Raw genomic sequence first — 22,117 nt, 5'->3', positions numbered from 1 at the left:
AACTAACAACAAAAACACAAACGACGGAAAGGCGACGAAGACAGGTGAGAGGATGTCGAAATCGGCACCCAAGTCTATCCCAGGTGGGGCTGCTGCTCCTATGGCGTCGAAACCGTCGCTGGGTAATTGCAGCAACAGGACTAAGAACCCAGTAGGGGTATCCTCCTCCAGCAGTAGGATGGGGGAAGCCGGCGCAAGCCCGCCGGCACTAGAAGCAGTGAAGGGTGGAGCCTTCATATGCGGCGGAATCGTCAGCATTAGCAGAGGAACCTCTGCTAGAATTATGAAAGGATAGGGGCAGAAGTAAGGCAGCTTTAGCAAGGAAGCTGAAATCTGACTGCCGATTGGTGGCCAAAATCGTTTAACGCTACGGTGGTAAGCATGTTGGCCAGGTATCTGAGCAGCTTGCTAATACACTTGAGTGGGTCAAGAAGGTACTGAGCGAGAGCGAGACCGATAGGGCTGGACCGGAAATGAACAGACCTGAACCAGCAATTGAGAGGCAAAGGTCGCATGAGGGAGAAACCTCCCTTGGGAAAAAACCGCGAACGGGGGCTGCGCCAACCTTTAGCGAAATCGCTAAAAGCGCTGGTACAATATTTCTTGGTGTGGTCGACCACAGCAGGGAGAACGGTACCCAGACTGGAGGCCGTGGACAAAGCAAATCGTCCTCTTCGCCCTAGAGCTCGCGTCTGGATGCCGACCGAACCTTCAACTGCGAATGAGATTGAAGAAATCCTGAGGTACTGCAACCCATCACTTCCCTCGAATGACTGGAGGGCTAAAAGGCTGGAGAGAACCGAGGAACCATATCGGCAAGCGCTGTTAATGCTTACCGCGGAGTCCATCGGTTCTCTCAGCAAAGCCAATGGAGCCGTAAGCTATGGGTTCGAAATGGTAGTGCTGAAAGTACTCCCGACAGATACCAGAGCTGATGGCACTCAAGCTGCAGATGCGTGGCATGAGGCGGGCGGCGTTGGTGATGGTCAAACAACCTAAGAAAATGTGCCGTATCTCTCAGACGTGGTTCGTCGATTGGCGACTCCGTCTTCAGCCGCGAAGAATTGTTTGAGGAGGTGAGGGTCGATAATCCATGGGCGCTGAAATAGCGCTCCTGGAGGAAAGTCTGAAGGTTGAAGTACCTCAAGATTAATCTCCAATACGCAAAAGCGGCCTCAGCCAATCCACTGCTTCGTCTGGAACAAGACGGGGTCGATGTCGTCCTGATCCAGGAACCGTGGCTGACTAGAAACGGTATCTCTGAATGAGAAGCAGGAAGAAACAGAGCCTGTATGCTAGCCATAAATGAATTAACGGCATTTCTTTTACCTAATTTCACCAACGCTTGAGTGTGACACCGGAGATGTCTGGCACATCAAGCATTGGGTATAGTCTAGTCGGAGAAGGTCCGGCTCGAAAATCTTTCAGAAATCCTAGAAACAGAGACTAGGAAGGTTACAGCAGGAGGCTTCGGCTACCTCTCCCACGCGAGTTACATCTCAGGTTACGTCTGACGGCATGCATTTGTGCACCACATCGCATGATCAGCCAGTACGTGACCAAAACAGCAGACTCAGTATATTTTGAGTCTGTTGAAATGTGCGGTACACCCACACATTGGGGCAGACCCGAGTTGCTGATCTGATGGCAGGGTCAGACTGATTCTTGCTACAGAATAGAAAACAACGTTTTAATCCATAACTGGCGCAGTCGAACGGTTCCATATTCTCTCTCAGCTCCGCTCATCTAGCAAAGAAAAGCTAAATAAATTATTATTAAACAAAAGTACTGTTATTAAAAGAAAAGTGGCAAAGACACAGCTAATCATATAAATCCCAAAGCAGAACAAAATAATACATTTGAGTTAGAAAATTATAGCAAAAGCAAAAACAAAATTCAAAAAGTGAAAGAATTTGTGAAAAGTGCAAAACAAAAATTATTTTCAGAAAAAATAAAGAAAACCCTAAAAGTGAGCTCTAAAATATTCCATTGGATTACTGCATTTGGATTACCGTTAATACAAAACCAACTACATCAACAGCAGCAACAGCGGAGAGAGCAGCAGCAGCTTTAACAAAAAAAAAACAACAATATCAACTGCGGAGACAGCAGAAACAGCTTTAGCAAAAAAAAAAACAACAACAACATTAAGAGCAACAACAGCAGCAGCAGCTATAATGCAGAAAAGTATTGTAAGAATAAATTAAATATTGATATTTTAAGAAAACATTTTAAATAAAATGGCTCATAATAATAGGAATTTAGAAAACTGTGTAGTTGCAATTACACAAGTGTTAGAATTAAATGCAATAAATAATCAGAGGTCAATAAGACAACGTATTGAAAAAGATTTAAAGTATGTAAATTCTTTTGAGGGTAATGCCGGCCAATTGCCAGCATTCATTGAGGCAATAGATAGGATTCTGAGGGATTATTTAAACCAGGAACAAGAAGTTTTTAGAGTAGTGTAAGATTTAAAAATAAGCGGGAAAGCAAAAAATTATTTGCATCTTGCCCCACCAGCTAGTTGGAAAGATTGCAAAATAAAACTTAAACAACATTTTAAGCCAAGAAAAGATCAAATGACAATAACTAGAGAAGTAAATACATTACGAGTAGGTAGCATTAGTGAGTTAAGCAGGAGAATCAATGAAATAATTGATGCTTTAACCGAATTTGGAGCTCTGGATAAAAACGGGGAGGCAATGAAGGAAATTTTTTCAGGTATGCTTATTCAACGTATTAAGCAAATCACATCGGGGACTTGTGCTTATGCAATAAGGAACTCAATTTCATTGACTCAGTTATCAGGAATTATATACAGTTTCATAGGGCTAGACGATGGAAATTTAAATCCTATATTTTTAACAAGAAACAGAAATTCAAACCAATTTGATCAGAAGGCAAGAAATTTTAATACTAACCAAAATCAAAATAATCAAAGAATAAACAACTTTAGGAGACAAAATATTGGCGATCAAAACAATGATCGAATACTAACTTTTCAGGGCAAAATAATTATCATCCAAATAATCCACAGAGACAAACTAATAGGTTAGGTTAGGTAAGACGGCTGATCGGAGATCGCACATGGACTAGAAGTAGTCCTTTGTGAAGCCGTTGAAACTCGAACTCCCATGTTCGAACTTAGAGATCGGCAAACCGTTTAGTATCCAATACAAATTTATAGAGGCGCTTAATTTCAATGCCCGCCAGATCGGTGGGATATCTGAAAGTATGTGCCCCCAAGTGCCTCAGTCTTGATCTCCCAAAAGCAGGGCAGTCAAGAAGGAAGTGCTGGCTAGTTTCCACTGCATCTTCTTCCAAGCAGCTTCTGCATGCGGCGTCCGGTAAAATTCCCAGTCTTACAGCGTGTATGCCAATGGGACAGTGGCCCGTCAAGAGCCCCATCATTAATGAGAGGCTAGCCTTGTTGAGGGCAAAGAGATCCCTAGATCTCATTCGATCTATCTTTGGCCAAAAGGCTTTTGCGACCGCGCAGGTACTAATGCTGGCCCATCGCTGACCGAGCAGCCGCGAGGCCCAGCTATCTAGTAGTAGAACACAAAAGGATGCCGGAGCACCTACCCGTTCCCATTCTACCGATAGTGATCCTAGGGTGCCTTTCCTTGCTAGCTCATTAGCTTTGCAGTTACCCGCGATTCCGCTGTGGCCCGGCACCCATACAAGTCTTATAATGAAAGCTCTCGCCGCCAGAGACAGTGACGCCAGACACTCTTCGACCAGCCCTGAACGCACTGTGAATGAGTTCAAGGCTAGAATCGCCGCTCTGCTATCCGAGTGAATGGTCACCTCCCTGAAGTTAGACGCTCCACTGAGCAGCATATCTGCTGCTACCTTGATGGCTGCAACCTCAGCCTGGAAAACACTGCAATAGTCGGGAAGTCTGAAGCTGGATTTTATGGAGAGCTCCCGACAGTACACTCCTCCACCAACCTTCCCCCCAAGCTTCGACCCATCCGTAAAGAAGCTTGCCTGCCCTCTCTCCCGAACGGCTTCTTCCTGCCAAGCCTCCTCGTCGGTATATGTTTTTTGGAGCCACCGGAGTTCGATATGGCGTCTCCATGATCCAGGTGATCCGGTATGCAGTCGAAGCTTGTTAGGATATCCGAGTGTTCAGATACCTGCTTGGTTTAGGAATCCATACTCTGAGCCTAATGGCCACCTTTGCCCATACACCTTCCGGCAATATCCACCGGCGTTATGTTCAGAATTGCATTAAGTGCAATGGTTGGGGTGGACTTTAATGCACCACATATGCTGATGAGCGCAGCTCGTTGAACGCTCTCAAGTTTCTTTGCAAGTGTGATCTTCTGTAAAGCCCTCCACCACATGAAGACTCCATAGAACATTATGGGCTTGACTATGGTGTCATAGAGCCAGAGTACCACCTTCGGTGAGAGGCCCCATCTCTTGCCAATAGCTCCTCTACAGCAGTAAAGGGCAATCGATGCCCTTTTGGCTCTCTCCTCGATATTCGGCTTCCATGAAAGCTTTCTATCCAGGATGAGCCCTTAATACTTCACAGTATTCGCCGGTTGCAAGCGAATACCTCCCAATAGCGGCAACGGCGCCTCAGGGATCTTGTATCTTCTACTAAATAAAACCATTTCTGTTTTATTTGGATTTATGGCGAGTCCACTTTCGACCGCCCATTTTGTTACCACGCCGAGATATCCCTGCGTCAACTCATACACGGTGCTTAGAAACTTTCCTTTCGCCATAAGTGCTACATCGTCTGCATAGGCAATAACCTTGCAGCCAAGATCCTCCAGCCTTTTGTGAAGGTCGTTAACGACTAGAATCCATAGAAGAGGGGAAAGAACCCCTCCTTGAGGGGTTCCCCTGCTTACCCTCCGCCGCGCGCTCGCGCTGCCCCATTCTGTTTCAACCACTCTGTCGCACAGAAGACTGAAAATGAGGTGCTTGAGGTTCGATTCAACCCCAAGACCGTCTAGAGCAGTTACGACTGCCTCTGGCAGGACATTGTTGAAAGCTCCTCAATATCAAGGAAGGTCCCAACTGCGAAGTCCTTAGCCTCAATTGCTTCCTCAAGCCACGACACGATAGTGTGCAAGGCAGTGTCCACCGACCTTCCTTTACGATACGCATGTTGCGCTCCTGATAGATAGCCCTCGGAATGCGCCTTCTCAAATACCAGTCCAGCAGTCTCTCCAAAGTTTTTAATAAAAAAGAGGAGAGACTGATGGGCCTGAAATCCTTGGCCGTGACGTGCGAGCCCCTGCCCGCCTTCGGGATGAACGTCACTCTGACTCGTCTCCAGGCCCCCGGAATGTAACCTAATCTGATGCAGTTCGCATAGATCGATGCCAACCAGCCGCAAGATACCTTAGCAGCCTGCTGCAGCTGCGCTGGTATGATGCCGTCCGGTCCCGGGGACTTGAACGGTTTGAACGAATTTATCGCCCAAGGCAAGTGACGCTCATCCAGAAGGCCGACAAAGGCTGTGTAGTCAGCATGCAACGTTCCGAGAGATACCTCCATAGAGGACGTGTTAGTAGGGAAGTGAGCATCAAGGAGCATCTGTAGAGTTTCTTCACTGCTCTGCGCCCACTTCCCATTTGCATCCCTAAGATACCCCAGGGACACAGGATTTTTCGCGAGGATTCGCCTGAATCTAGAGGACTCGTGACAGCCTTCCACTTTTTCGCAGAAGCTCTTCCACGAGATTCTTTTAGCCCTTCTAAGCTCGGACTTGTATATTGAAAGTCCTGTTTTATACAGGACCCAATCATCAGGTAGCCCGCTCCTACGGCCCTTGTTAAATAAGCGCCTACAGGACGCCCTAATTTCCGAGAGCTCCACAGTCCACCATTGAGGTTTCCCTCTGCCCTTCGGTGTTTTTAATGGACAGGAGCTCTCCAATGCAGTGTTGCACGCCGAGCTGAAAACTTCGACCCACCCATCCACCACATCGGCGGTGGCCAGCGCGCCCACCCCCGGTGCGCGTGGAAGAGTTTGCCGAAGCCTTCTGCGGTAACCTTTCCAGTCCGTGTTTCTGGGACATTATCGGACAGGAAATTCAGGCCAATATACAAATCAATATCGTAATAATAGTATTAATAATAATAATAACGGCTTTGGTAATTCAGCAAGAAAAAATATACAGAACGGCACTCGACAAACAAGACGTTCAAATGGCCCAACACCCATGGTTGTTGATGCTGTGAGCAGGACAGAAGAAACGAATAACAACGAGGAATTTTTTACCAATTAGCCTCGGAAAATCAAAATAAAATATTAATTTCACTTACTTTGTTTAACAAAAAATGGTGTGCATTGGTAGACCCAGGCTCTACTATTAGTATTATGAAAAAATCAAGCTTTGACCATTATAAGTTACAGGTCTAATAATAAAAAAACAATAATTAGTACACTGAATGGTGATATAAGAGTGTCTAACGAAAGAGTTAAGACACCATGTCCGCTAGAATTTAAATACCCTCACAATGCTAGGATGAGGTGGATGAAAATAGACTTTGAAAGACCGTACGATCTTCTACTAGGAAACGATTTTATATTTAATAATTTCAATATAATCGATATTGAAAACAAAGAAATTGAGCGTAAAAATTCCGTTTTATTCAAAAACTATCCAAGAGCAAGTATATGTATTGGAAGAAAGTAAAATGCAAAACATTCAACTGGATCATTTAAAATCAAATGAACGAAAAAAGGTTGAAAAATTGCTAAGGAAGTATGAAAAATTGATGTATAAAGAAGGCGATGCCTTGACAAACACAAAAACGGTGGTCCACGAAATAAGGACAACCACAAACCAGCAAATTAATTCAAAAATATATAGGTTACCTCCGAAACATGAGGAAGAAGCGCTAAGGCAAATTAGGGAGCAAGAAAAATAAGATATAATTCGGAAAAGTAGGAGTAAATATAGCTCTCCTATTATCATAGCACCAAAAAAATGTGATAGTATGGGCAATAAAAAATTTCGTTTAGTAATCGATTACCGTAGACTAAATCAAATAACTGTCGATGATAAATATCCTTTGCCAAACATTAATGGAATCTTAGACAAGTTGGGCAAGGCGCAGTACTTAAGCACTCTTGATCAAGCCAAAGGTTATCATCAAATTTTAGTGGATAAAAAGATTATTGAAAAGACAGCTTTTGTATCTCCGGTGGGATTATACGAGTATATAAGAATGCCCTTCGGACTAAAAAATGCTCCGGCTACCTTTCAACGACTAATGAATGACATATTACGAAAATACATAATAAGATATGTGTCGTTTATTTGGACGACGTGTTAATCTTTTCAACGTCATTGGAGGAACATTTAAACTCCTTAGAGAAAATTTTTTCAAAGTTAAAGGAACATAATTTAAAAATTCAGATAGATAAATGTAGTTTTCCAAAGAGAGAAACAAAATTGTTGGGCCATACCTTAACAAAAAAAGGGATTAAGCCAAATCAGGACAAGATAGCAGCAATAAAAAATTTGAAAATACCTAGAACCGAAAAACAATTAAAAAGTTTCTTGGGAGCCACTGGTTATTATAGAAAGTTCATTAGGGACTACTCAAAATTGCATATCCAATGATTAAATATTTAAAAAAAGGGTTATAAAATAAATTCAAGAGATACGCAGTACATAGCTAGTTTTGAAAATTTGAAAATACTAATATCATCACATCCAATTTTAAAATTTCCTGAATATGATAAGGAATTTACTATTACAACGGATGCAAGTGATTACGCAATAGGCGCAGTGCTTTCTCAACAAGGTCAGCCAGTGTGCTACATTAGCAGAATTTTAAATAACCATGAACAGAAATATGCTACAACAGATAAAGAATTCCTAGCCATTATATATTCAACTAGCTGACCCCGCAGCCGTTGTCCTGCGCGAAATTATGTGTTTTGAATTGAAAAGACAAAAATTCATATTGTGTTGATTATCATTTATTTGAGATTTTTCTATATTTTTTTTCAATGTAACGCAGCTTGATAAACAACAATTTTTGGTTTCTGTTCCGGTGTACAGAAAAGATGGATCGTGAGCACGCCACGTATATCTGGCCGTGTGAAAATTATAGAATTTCCAAATTTATGCCACACACTATGCGACTATCCTTGTGTCCTGTCAATTGTCATTTCAAATGCAATTTTCCTTGGAAACGGAATATGTTTGAACTGAAATGGCAAATCGTTAGAACTCAAAAGAAATCCGTAGAATCAAACATTCTGCCCCATGTATTTGATAGGTGCGTCACAATCATATTGCGAAACATAATAACGACAGATCCAACTTTGAGACGCAAATGATGCGGTGGCATACCAAGCCTCTCCAAAGAATTTATTTAGAAATTTCACTGGATAATTCACGGTGTTGTCTTCTTTGTCAAGACGATCGATCGATTAGTATGAGCGCAAGTCTCCCGGAATTTGACATTGAATCTTCCAGTTTAAGTCAACAACATCGGTATTTTTGCCAGCTAACATTGCGCATGCATTTAAGGAATCGTACTAACGATAATGTGTCCAATGTTCGTATAAACATTCCTGATGAGTCCATCTTTCGTGAATTGATAAATGGCATACGGAATTAATATCAAACCACCGGAAGTATCAACCGGTATTTACCCATTTCCAATTCTTAGCGTATACGATGTAAAATGTCTTCGGTAATTTAATTTTTGGTCGTATCCCATCACTGACGCGAATTTGAAGGCTGATCATCGCCAAAAGTGTGCGAACTTCATTCCAGTGATTATCATGTTCCAGCAGTTGTAATTGTAATTGTATGTATAATACCAAGGTATTTCCGAATAGAGCAAGTTCTCGCAAACGGTTCACTGACGAAAGTTGAGAAAAAAACTCGTAATTGTTAATTTTGTTGCTGGAGGTGTTTCCCCTGTCTGTACTGTATTCTCTGGGTTGAAATACACTCTTTGGCCATGTTCCAAAAGAACTGCGAAACGCACAACAGTCGGAAAACGTTCATGAATTACAAAAACAAATATCCTACAAAGCGCTTCATTGCAGTTCACGTATCGAACGTATCGTTCAAGACCAGTAACCGCCATGTTGCTTCCTTTGGTGACGTATTTACAAACATATTTTATCGATTACACCAAACTGCAATACGCAACATTGACATGACTTTTGAATGTGAATTAGACAACAGTGGCGAATATGGTACGATCCATATGTTGTCGACTTCGATGTGTTGTTGACTTCTATATTCACGCCTCTAAATTGAATGCTAAATGTTCTACCATTGTCATCTGGTGAGCGACGCTCATACATTGGATATCCATCATTTCTAGTTTGTGTTTCCGAAAGAAAAGCACGTGGATAGTGTTTCGTGCATTTATTGTCAGACATACAAACCGAAGTGGGATTGTGGTGTCCGCAAGTTCCATGCACCATATTGGTTTTCATCACTTCTTATAATACTGAATCTTTCTCTGCGTCAAGAATTTCCGCAGAAATGATTTCTTCAATTTGATCTGGTGTAACCACCATCCACCATCCAATGACGAATGTGTACGTGCGACAAACCTCTCTGTTGTCACTCAACATAGTACATCTAGCATCTAACAGCACCACATATACCTACATTACTCCAAGATAAAGTCCATGAAACATCGTAACTGTTGTTTGAAAAGTCGTGCTGTGATATCGTGACGATCGCTTGCTGAATGACCGCGATCCATAATTCCGCACGTATGCCATCGCATTTTGCGAGTACTTCTTGTCTTGCCTTTCTTGGGCTGCCATACGTAGATTGCAGAAAGAACGCCGACCGATATTACGGCGACCTCTTCGTGGCTTCGTATCAAATTTCAATCTGCAATCGACCTCTTTGTGAGAAATACACGTAAAGCTTTCACTGAATAATTTTCAATAATTTTTCTTTTGAATAGGCGGAATTTAAAAGTAAGCGACCGAAATTGAACAATTCAAATAATTTACAAATAAAAATATTGAAAAACAAAACAAACAAAAATTAAAAAAAAAACATCGTATGGAAAAAAGTATATATAAGAAGATTAAGTATTCATTACACATATCGAGTTTTCATTGTTTTTAATATGCATTCTGCTATTCGGGGCGGAGACAAATCCAACGAATCAGTAACCATGAAAATTGGTTCAGCAGATCTCGAGTTATAAGTTGTCGAACAAACCCGTCTTTGTTTTGTATACATACATATATAGATTATCAAAGATAAGAAAAATTTAAAAAGTAGCTTTTACATATTTGGACATTAACTACAAATATTACCATGAAAATGGCATAATTTAATAATAATGTTATCAGTTTTGCATGAATTCACAAAAATTCGCAAAATGATATTCATATGAATTGATATGATAGCATGTAAACGTATAAAAATATAAGCCAAAAGGCCAACTTGCGTCTGCAAAAGCAATGTATATTTTTGAGCATAATTTTCATTGAATTCTCAGCTCTGTTCACTCATTTCTGTTAAAATTTCTCCTGCCGAGAAATCCACTAATAGAAAATTCATGGCTCTTGACAGTTTACACGCTTGTCCGTAGTTGAACCTTCTCTATATTATACGTTCTCTGGTAAAAGGCATTTGACAGGACTACCAATCTTGCGGCAAAACATTATTTCATGAGAATTTGTATAGGCGGGATGTATCATTTTTTTTTTTTTTGTGCAAAACGTGCAATGATACACACACTAAATTTCTTATGTGCACCCTCCAAACAGACCCCAATCACCCCTGAAAATTTCATTTAAATCGGGCAAGCCGTTTAGGAGGAGTATGCGAACAGGAAGTTTTGCCACTTAATTTTATATACAGTCGAACTTCCATAACTCGAACTTCTTTAACTCGAATTTTCTCTAACTCGAACTAAATGGGTTGGCAGTAGCATTAAGAGAGTAATTAACATATAAATTTCCTTCCGTAACTTGAACTTCCATAACTCGAAGTTCTCCATAACTCGAACGAAAATAAATAATTATGACTTCTATAACTCGAAGTAATGTGCTTTTCTCTCATTCTACAACTCGCAGTATTATACTTTCTCTCTTTCGCTTATTTTTGTTTTCGTATGTATCAGTTCAGTGCAAGAATGATAGAGTACATCATTCTATCATTCTTGAGTTCAGTGCATAAATGTCAGTCGTACTTGATGATACAGGGAAATAAGATCGTATTTATTAATTATTATGGCAACTAAACGTGTTTTGAAATCTTTGTCGATTGAAGAAAAGTAAAAACTATTGAAAGAAGTAGAAGGTGGCTTAAAGAAAAAGGAAGCAGCTGAAAAATTTGGTATCCCAGCCAGGACGGTGTCAACGATTTTTAAGAATACAGAATCAATTATTACGTCGTTTGAATCTGGGGTTCGTCTGGGTAGTAAAAGGATTAAAACCCCAGTATTTCAAAACATCGATAAAACAACCCTCGATTGGTTCAAAGCAGCTAGACATCAAAACATGCCTATATCTGGAGGAATATTAAAGGAGAAGGCAAAGGAGTTTGCAAAGCGCTTTGGCGATGATCATTTTATGGCAAGCACAGGTTGGCTTTATAAATGGAAGCAAAGGTAGGGAACAAAACGTTCAATTGGCGAAAATTTCAATTTTTCAATTGCGAAAAGTGGAAAAAAGATGTTTTGCCGAATTTATTAAAAAAGTACTGTGAACGGGATGTTTTTAATGCGGATGAATCAGGGTTGTTTTTTAAATGTTTGCCAGACAAAACATTGACGTTTAAAAACCAAAAATGCCACGGAGGCAAGAATAGCAAGCAACGGGTTACGTTGATGTTAGCAGCAAATATGGATGGATCGGAAAAATTTAAAATTCTATTGATTGGAAAAAGTGCCAAACCGCGGTGCTTTCGTGGTATTAAGTGGTTACCCGTAGACTATAAAGCAAACTCCAAGGCCTGGATGACTGGCCAAATTTTTGAAGAATGGGTTCTAAATTTGGATAAGCGCTTTCAAAGTACTGGCCGAAAAATTTTATTGTTTATTGATAATTGCCCAGCACATCCAAAAGACGTACAAAGCAAACTGAAAGCCATTGAACTGGCATTTTTTCCACCGAATATGACCTCTAAATTACAGCCGCTGGATCAGGGAGTAATTCAAAATGAATAATTCAATGAAAGGTTTTTATCGTACCAGAATAGTATATTAATAGTATTAAAATTCAGTTCTTAAGAATATCAATAAAGGCACGCATTTCGGCGTATAAATAAAATTGTTTAAATTCTTGAACTCATATCGTGTAAACGATATTAACTCGCATGACCAACTAACGGAACTGACATTTTTTCCGAAATTGAGTTAGGACCACTATGGGACTTCTTTAGGCATGTCGCATCTTGTGTGTAAATATTGTGATTGTATATAGTACCGTTGTCTCAGAAAACGCCATAACATTTTAAACGTATCTGCAGATGGACCAAAAAAATTTTTCACTAACAAACATAACTGCAGTTTAATACCTACTGCTATACTTTATAAAGAAATTTTCCAATATTATTGCAAGATATTATTTAATATGCCAACAAAATGCATGCAAAACTACAATATTCTTATAAAATAAATATAGTTAAAAAAAAAACTAAAAAACACGCTTTTAAAACATATCAAACTAAAAAGTGAAAAATAATTCCTGCATTATTGTGAGAAAAGCGTGAAATGCGCGATATATGACCAAGCACCCCACGCTTTTCTCACAATAATGCAGGAATTATTTTTCACGTTTTAGTTTGATATGTTTTAAAAGCATGTTTTTTAGTTTTTTTAATCTTCATTTATTTTTATTTTTTTAGTTTGATGTGAAAAACCCCAAATTTGTTAAAATATGAACTATGACATGTAGTATGGGTTAAGTAAATCGATAATTAGGCAGCATTTAATATCTACTCGTAACATTTCATTGACTTATTGTTATATTATTTGCGACCAAGTTCTATTCACGACTTTACGAATTATTACTTCTTAATCGAATCATTTCTTCTAAAGCTTCAATGTTACATGGGGTTTTACCTGTCAACTTTGAACAGTCTAGTTCTTCAATTCGAGCACAGTCCAAAGATCTACAACGACTAAGTGCTACATAAGCTTGTCCAGCAGCAAACAGTCGAGAGCCCAGATAAATTACTGCATGATCTACTGTACAACCAGAGAACGTATATTTATAACATATATATCGTATATTTATAAATATACGTTCTCTGGTACAACCTTGAATCTTATGGACGGTCGACGCCCAACTCAGTATGATATTCAAATATCACCAAAACTAGTTTTATATAGATGTTGCATACGTTTAAGCGCATCATTTTGGTGAGGTGCTTAAACTTACTATCGCCTTCCTACAGTGTCGCTCAAATATTCTAGGTTTCAGCACCACTTAAAAAAGTTACAAACATACATACATACATACATACAAGTGAACCTAATAAAAGCGTATTAAAAAGTTAGGAAAGGCTAAAGTCGGGCGTGGCCTACTATAATATAGACGGACGGACGGACGAACAGACATGTTTAATTCGAATCAGATAGTGATTCTGAGCCGATCGGTATACTTTAAGGTGGGTCGCATATTTCGAGGTGTTACAAACATTTGGGGCAAAACTTACTTATAATACCCTGATCCCCAGAGTGGTAGGGTATAAAAATATAAATGAGCCAATAAACATTAGGGTGTCCTGGATAATATCCAGTTTTCGGAAGTCATAAGAAATGTTCGGATATTAATACTAAATATTATCGAATATCATTGCTAAGTGCTTAAACAACTAAATTTAATAGTATTTAACTATTTCGAAAGGCAATGGTTTGTAGTGGCAATCCTTTGCACTGCTAACGCCTTGCAATGACAATGCTTCGCAGTGTCAGTGATAACGCCATATCAACAGTGACTGAGAAATTATTTCAAAAGGAAGAAGAGGAACAAAAACACATGTTGCTGCAATTATGTGCCATAATTTTTACCGCTATAATGTCGTGCGATTCTCATCAATTGTAACGGTCATTGGTACACGTGTAGTTAAAAAATCTTTAAGTTGTTAAATCAAAAACAAATGTAGAATTTCCTTAGTGAAGGTCTTAAACATGGCAGAAAAATTGGAACAATCTTGTGAAGTTCTAGGATGCGGCAGAAATGTTATCAGTTCTTGCTTTAAATGTGGTTGTTTGCTCTGCTCTACTCATTTTACCATAAATATAACATGTGAAACGCATTATGCTCCCTTACCATGAACTTCGCACTCCATAGAAACGTCTGATGATTTTCCTGAAATGTATGAAGTAGAAGGTGGTGAATCTCATGCTCAAAAACATAAAGCTACCAAATCTAACAAAAAGAAAGTGGCACAAAAATTGAAGAACTCTGGAAAGGAGTATCAGATCCGAATTCATAACAAAACAATCCCTAAACGAATACTGGGTCCTACGTGCAATATAGAACTTTGTAAAAAGAAAAGCCGCAGCTGTTTTTGTTTTTCCGAACAAACTCGTCAGTTAATATTTAAAGACTTTTGGGCATTGGGATCATTGCAATTCCAAAGGGAATATATTGTACGGTATATTGAAAAAAATTCAACAAAACGTGAAGCAGCTTGTCCGCTCACAAGAAGAAACAAATAGTCAGAAATATTACCTTCCATTAAATGGCGTACGTAAACAAGTTTGCCATTTTTTTTTCCGAAATACACTAGCAGTTTCCGAACAAGTAGTCAGGACAGCGATGTCTAAAATTACCTCAACAGGAGTTGTAGACAAAGATAAACGAGGAGATCGTCGTCAAAATTACATCGAAAGAGATCGGCTTATAACTCTTCAAGTGGAAAGCCATATTGATAGATTTCCACGAGTGGAGTCTCATTATTGCCGTAACAACTCGACTCGAGAGTACCTTAACGGCGATCTGACAATAAAAAAAATGTATAGTTTGTTTACAGAGGAAATTGGAGAGGGCGCTGTTGCCAGCCTTTCGACTTATCGAAAGATATTTCAAACAAAAAATTTGTCATTCCATCGGCTCAAAAAAGATCAGTGTGGACTATCTATGAGTTATTATAAAGGAACTGAAGAAGTCAAAAATAATTTAAGCAAACGGTTTGAAATACACAATGAGGGAAAAAACAAATTTCGACTAATTAGAAATGGATGTAAAGAAGCCGCTAAAATAGACCCGACAATTCTGTGCGCAACTTTTGACATGCAGCAAGTCATAAGTCTTCCAATTTCAATGGACAATGCTGTATTTTATAAGAGTCGCCTTTCTGTATATAATTTGACATTCTATAATATTGCATCTGGTGATTGTTCTTGCTACACGTGGCACGAAGGAATTAGCAAACAAGGCGCATCTGAAGTGTCTACTGCTGTTTATCATTTTCTTCAGAAGTATGAGAATAATGGGTGTTTTTAATCCAAACAAATACTCCTCTGCATTACTCCCACAAATTACATAAAGTAATAGAGGCGTAATGCAGAGGAATATCAACCGCCCCAACTTCACACACAAGAACAGAAGGGGAAACAAAAGAAGACGATTTTCCCGCTCATTTACCAAAAAGGTCATTATTATCCCGCCAACACAGCAATCAAGCACAAGTGAAAACACAAGCGAACACGGAGTGAACACACAAGTAAAATATAAGCCAACATAGAGTAAAGTTAATTATAATAAAGTGAACACAACTAGTGAGACAAATTACAGTGAACACGGAGAGCAAAACGTTTTTAAACAAGGAATCCACACAACATTAAACAGCGATACTCCACATCAACAACAACAACACAGGATAAAGGAATTTGCACCCACAACAGGTTACAACACATGAAATTATTAACATAGAATTACATATATCTATAAATTAAACCAATTAACCCAAATTGGCAACACACACACACCCATATATTTATATAGACATATATATACGATTAAACTCGAATTTTATAACGTTTAAACTTAAATGAATTATCTTTTAATTAATCGAAATCGGCCCCATACGTCGACATACCCCGACATTTTTGGTCCTATCGGGCCGCGATAATTAAAAGATAGAAGTAAGGAAGGGCTAAGTTCAGGTGTCACCGAACATTTTATACTCTCGCATGATAAAGTGATAATCGAGATTTCATTATACGTCATTTACATATTTTTCAAATACCGTATTTGTGTAAAGTTTTATTCCGCTATCATTGGTTCCTAATGTATATACTCGTATTCTACAGAGAACGCATTAGAGGAATTCAAAGAAGGCGTGGTTGCGAACCGATTTCACCCATATTTCGTACATGTCATCAGGGTGTTAAGAAAATATTATATACCGAATTTCATTGAAATCGGTCTAGTAGTTCCTGAGATATGGTTTTTGGTCCATAAGTGGGCGAGGCCACACCCATTTTCAATTTTTAAAAAAGGTCTGGGTGCAGCTTCCTTCTGCAATTTCTTCCGTAAAATTTAGTGTTTCTGACGTTTTTTGTTAGTCGGTTAACGCACTTTTAGTGATTTTCAACATAACCTTTGTATGGGAGGTGGGCGTGGCTATTATCCGATTTCTTCCATTTTTGAATTGTATATGGAAATACCTGAAGGAAACGACTCAATAGAGTTTGGTTGACATATATAGCTATAGTAGTTTCCGAGATATGTACAAAAAACTTAGTAGGGGGCGGGGCCACGCCCACTTTTCCAAAAAAATTACGTCCGAATGTGCCCCTCCTTAGTGCGATCCTTTTTGTCAAATTTCACTTTAATATCTTTATTTATGGCTTAGTTATGACACTTTATAGGTTTTCGGTTTCCGCCATTTTGTGGGCGTGGCAGCGGGCCGATTTTGCCCATCTTCGAAGTTAACCTTCTTATGGAGCCAAGGAATACTCGTACCAAGTTTCATCATGATATCTCAATTTTTACTCAAGTTACAGCTTGCACGGACGGACGGACAGACGGACATCCGGATTTCAACTCTACTCGTCACCCTGATCACTTTGGTATATATAACCCTATATCTGACTCATTCAGTTTTAGAACTTACAAACAACCGTTATGTGAACAAAACTATAATACTCTCCTTAGCAACTTTGTTGCGAGAGTATAAAAACCTTCGTGGGAATTTCACCAACAACATCAACGTTGGAATTGCAGTATCCAACCCAAAAGTAAAAAGAGTGCACCCAACGAGCAAGAAGCTTATACGCTCATTCAACAAACACCCAACAAGTAATTAAAAATAAAAACAAACCGGAAAAAAGTTGTTAGTGCGAATTTTCAACATATTAATACAATATAAAGTGCAAATCATATTTGTTAAAAAACACCCAATTGCCAAATTGTGTCCTTAAGCAGACTTAAGCATAATTTATTTGTTTTATTGGGTTGACAAAAATTTGATTTGCGCTATTTGATTATATATACACACATACCTACATATACTTACCCAAGAGAAGAAGGGCAATAATAAAATATATGCATATAATTTGCCGTCGGCTATTGCATTCTTCTCGTTGAACTTAAATTACATATATATTTGGACGTTCATAGTTTATTTCCAGTTTATTTAGAAATACTTAAATATTAATTAACAAGGTGAAAGGTTCATTCGGTAGATATGCTGGCTTTAATGGGTCTATAGAAATATTTTCTGGTTTTCCTTTTATTTCGATTCTGTAATACTTTTCCTCTCGTGATAAAACTTTTTAAGGTCCTTCGTATGGTTTTGAAAGTGATGGGCGCACTGAATCATTTCTGACGAAAACGTTTTCGCACGTCGCAAGGTCGGGATGTACAAATACTTTCCTTGGACTGTGCCATGATGTAGCGGATGGTCTGATGGTGTTCATTAACTCTCGGAGTTGAGTAACGAATTCTGACTGTGTTTTAATTCGGTTGTCGTGTACGAAAAATTCTGAAGGAATTCGCAGCGTTGTACCGTAGATCAACTCTGCCGGTGACGCTCCCAAGTCTTGTTTGTAGACGGTTCGTAGGCCCAAGAGTATTGTTGGTAGAAAGTTGGTCCAACGTTCGGAGTTAATGCATAAAATTGCAGCTTTCAACGTTCGGTGCCATCTTTCTACTATACCGTTTGCTTGTGGGTGATATGGTGTTGTCTTCAGATGTTTTATGCCAAGCGATGTTGTTAGCTCTTTAAATAAGGTAGATGTAAATTGACGTCCACGATCTGATGTAATGACAGCTGGAACTGGAAATCTTGCGATCCAGTTGGCGATTAGAGCTTTTGCGATAGATGGTGCTGTCATATCGGGTATAGGAATAGCTTCTGGCTATCTCGAGAAGCGTTCGATGATTGTTAGGCAATAACGGTTACCTGCATGTAAGGGAAATGGTCCTACAACGTCGATATTAATGTGGTCGAATCGCGAGTCTCCGGACTCGTAGCGTTTGAGAGGCGTAAATGTGTGTCGAGTGATTTTTGCCTTTTGGCATTGTTCGCATGCTCTTGCGAATGCAATACTGTCTTTTTGAATTCCAGGCCAAACAAATCTGCTTGTCAGTAGTCTGGCTGTAGCGCGAGTACCTGGGTGGCATAACCCATGGGTAGCTCGTAACACTTCAGAGCGGAACTTCTTTGTGATGAATGGTCTTATGTTTCCGGTCGATGCGTCGCAGACTATTTGTTCATCGCATCCGGGTATTGTGAATAATTTTAACTGAAGCGATGAGTTAACGTTGTTTTGGAGTAGAAGCTTGAGTTCTTGATCGACTTCTTGGTCTTCAGCGAGTTTGTTGTAGTCTATACTGGCTGTTTGGATTTGCGCAATTCTGGAGAGCATGTCAGCTGTTACATTCTCTTTCCCTTCCACGTGGCGAATGTCTGTAGTTATCTTGGAAATGTAATCAAGCTGGCGAGCTTGTCGGTTGGAGCACTTTTCAGGATTCTTCTGAAATGCGTAAATTAGTGGTTTGTGATCGCTGTAGATGTGACAGATGCGTCCTTCCAGCATGTATTTAAAATGACCGAAGGCATGAATATTGCTGTAAGTTCTCTGTCATAAGTGCTGCAACGTACCTGCGTTTTGTCGAATTTCTTTGAAAAGTATGCTAAGGATTCTAAGTTTCTGTCCGTTACCTGGTGTAAGACAGCTCCTGCAGCTTTATCCGAAGCATCGACCCATAATGACAACTCGGCGTTCTTCGAGGGGTGTGCTAAAAAAGATGCATTCGAAAGCTGGGTTTTACATTCTTCGAAAGCTGCAGTCGTAATTTCCGTCCAGTGGAGCTTAGAGCGATCGTTCTTTTTGTTTCCGGGACACATGGCTAAAAGAGGTATTTGCGCTTCGATTGCATGTGGGATGAAACGTCTGTAAAAATTTATTGTGGCCAAGAATCGTTTGAGACTATTGACTGTAGTTGGTTTGTGAAGATCTTTGACAACTTGTACGCGTTGTTTTAGAGGTCGTATTCCTTCTGCTGAGACGGTGTGTCCTAAGAATGTGATTTCGGACTTTCCAAGGATTGACTTTGTAGCGTTTAGTCTTAGGTTATGTTTTTGTAGGCGCTCGAAGAGTTGACGGAGGTGAGATAGATGTTCGTTTATGGATGATGATGCTACACAGATGTCATCCATGTATGGAAATACAAAATCTATTCCTCGTAGGACATTGTGTACGAGTCTTTGTAGTGTCTGCGCTGCGTTGCGAAGACCGAAAGGAATAAAGATAAATTCGAAGAGGCCGAAAGGCGTAGTAATAGCTGTTTTCGGAACATCCTCTGGATTTACGGGAACTTGATGAAAGGCTTTTTGCAGATCGATCTTTGAAAAGATCGTTTTACCATTTAAATTACAGGTGAAGTCCTGTAGGTATGGAATTGGATATCGGTTGGAACTGTTACACTGTTGAGTGCCCTGAAATCTCCACATGGTCGTCAGGTACCGTCTGCTTTTATTACCATGTGAAGAGGGCTGGCCCAACTGCTGTTCGATGGGCGACAGATGCCCTATTTGATTAAACTTTCGAATTCTGCTTTAGCCGCTGCCAATTTATCTGGTGAAAGGCGTCTTGGTCGTGCAGATAGAGGTGGTCCGCGAGTTTCGATGTGATGGACGACTGAGGATACGGCTGGGTTTCCGGGTTGTGCCCCGCGTGTTAAATTACTAAACTCTTTGAGTAGGCTTGCATATGCGCATGACGTGTCGAATGTTTTTATTGATAATTTATTGTTACGAGCTTTCCAGGCGATGTCACTGAAGTTAGGTTGTCGACTAATCGTTTCTTTTTTAAGTCAACCAACAGTCCATAGTGACTTATAAAATCGGCTCCAATAATTCCGCTCGTAACGTCGGCGATGAGGAAGTTCCAAAGGAATTCTCGTCTTAAGCCTAAATTGATTTTAAGAAGCACTTCGCCATATACGGTAATTGGAGTGCCGTTTGCCGCAAACAGTTTAACGGTTGATGGCTTCATGTTGTTGTTTCGAGTGGTTTTGGGAATTACCGATGCGTCTGCCCCGGTGTCTATTAAAAAGTTGTATTGAGAAAGTCCGTCGAAAAGTTTCAAGCGGTGTGTGACTGCAGGAGTTCCGTTACCGATAGGCGCTGCAGTTTTCGTTTCGGATAGTCATTCGCTCTTTTGCCTGTTATTATAAGAGCAGGGTTTCCTACAAGTTCGAGCGTTGGCCCCAAATTTATGGTGATACCAGCATAATTCGTTTGGCTGTGCCCAATCCTGGCGTGTATTTCGTTCTTGTCTCGGTCGGCTTCGGCTACGGCTTTGCGATCGGTGCGTTTTTATGGATTCGATTTGCCTCGTCAGTTGCGCGATTTCCTTCTTTAATTCCTCTAGCGTGGTTGACTCATTGTTAGTTTGCGTGGAGGTGCCTGTTGCCGGTGCTTGGTTACCTACCATATTAATTTGTCGAAAATACATGGAGTCCGCGATGGCGTCTGCAATAGCAACTTTATCTGCTACGTCATTCTTTGATGCGATCACAGCAGCTTGAGCGTGAGGTGGTAGACGCGAGGCCCAGAGGTCGATTATTACGGTTTCGCAAAGTGCTGTGCCGGCCACGCGGCGCATTTCGTTGAACAGTTGACTTGGTTTTAAGTCGCCTAATGGCATATCGGAAAGAACACGTTGTACGCGTCGTTGTTGGCTATCCGCGAATTGAGTTATAAGTTTGGACTTGATGTAGTCGTAACGATTTATTGAGGAAGTAGAGTCGATTATGGCCTTCAGCTTCATTAGCTTGCTTGGTGGAACTTGTGCCATGACCAGATTGTATTTTCGTACGTCGTGGGTCACACCTGTAGCAGCGAACCAGAATTCCAGTGACAAAAAATAAGACTCGATGTTGGTGTCGTTCATATTAGGCGGGCTAATGCGAGGAACCCTTTGCTGCATCCACGTGGAGATGGGCTGATGCACTTCGATTGCTGATCTGGTCAGAATGCCTTGAGGTTGATTCGCCTGCGCTGCCGGTCGAACGCTCGCGGGCGGAGATGTCTGTGCGGTGCTTTCTCCTTGTTGTTCCATTTGTAGATTCGTTTCACTTGTTCGGGGTCACCAGTCTTGGACGTTTATAGTTTATTTCCAGTTTATTTAGAAATACTTAAATATTAATAAACAAGGTGAAAGGTTATCCGTGAACACGTTCGTGCGGTATGACGGTTTGTAGAAAAAAGGGAAGAATGATAGGATTCTGGAAAACGGGTTGCTTACAGCTAGAATGAAAAAGGTAGTACAGGGTTCCTAAAGGCTAGGGTTGTAAACGTAACAAAGGGTTGCTTATAAGCGGTGAATACGGCGTTGCCACATATACTTCAATAAATATACACCCGCTACATACCTACATACGAATAGCGCACCCATTCGCTTATATTTGTTGGTGACGAAAATTGCTAGCGAACAGCACGTCAAAATACCCAGTAGGAAAAAAAGGTGACTCAGTAGGAAAAAGTGCAAAACCCTGCAAAAATTTTATTTTTCAATTTTTAACAACAAACAATAAAATTAATTTGAAATTTTTAAATTAAATAATTCACTATACAAAAAGTTTTTCAAGTTTGTTTTCTTAAATTTTCGTAACTCTACGCGATTTAATTTTCTCATTCAACCCAAATATTAAATATATCTTACCG

The sequence above is a fragment of the Bactrocera neohumeralis genome, unplaced genomic scaffold (assembly GCF_024586455.1).
Source record: "Bactrocera neohumeralis isolate Rockhampton unplaced genomic scaffold, APGP_CSIRO_Bneo_wtdbg2-racon-allhic-juicebox.fasta_v2 cluster11, whole genome shotgun sequence".
In the NCBI taxonomy this organism is placed as follows: Eukaryota; Metazoa; Arthropoda; class Insecta; order Diptera; family Tephritidae; genus Bactrocera; species Bactrocera neohumeralis.
Note: the sequence above shows the minus strand (reverse complement) of the source record.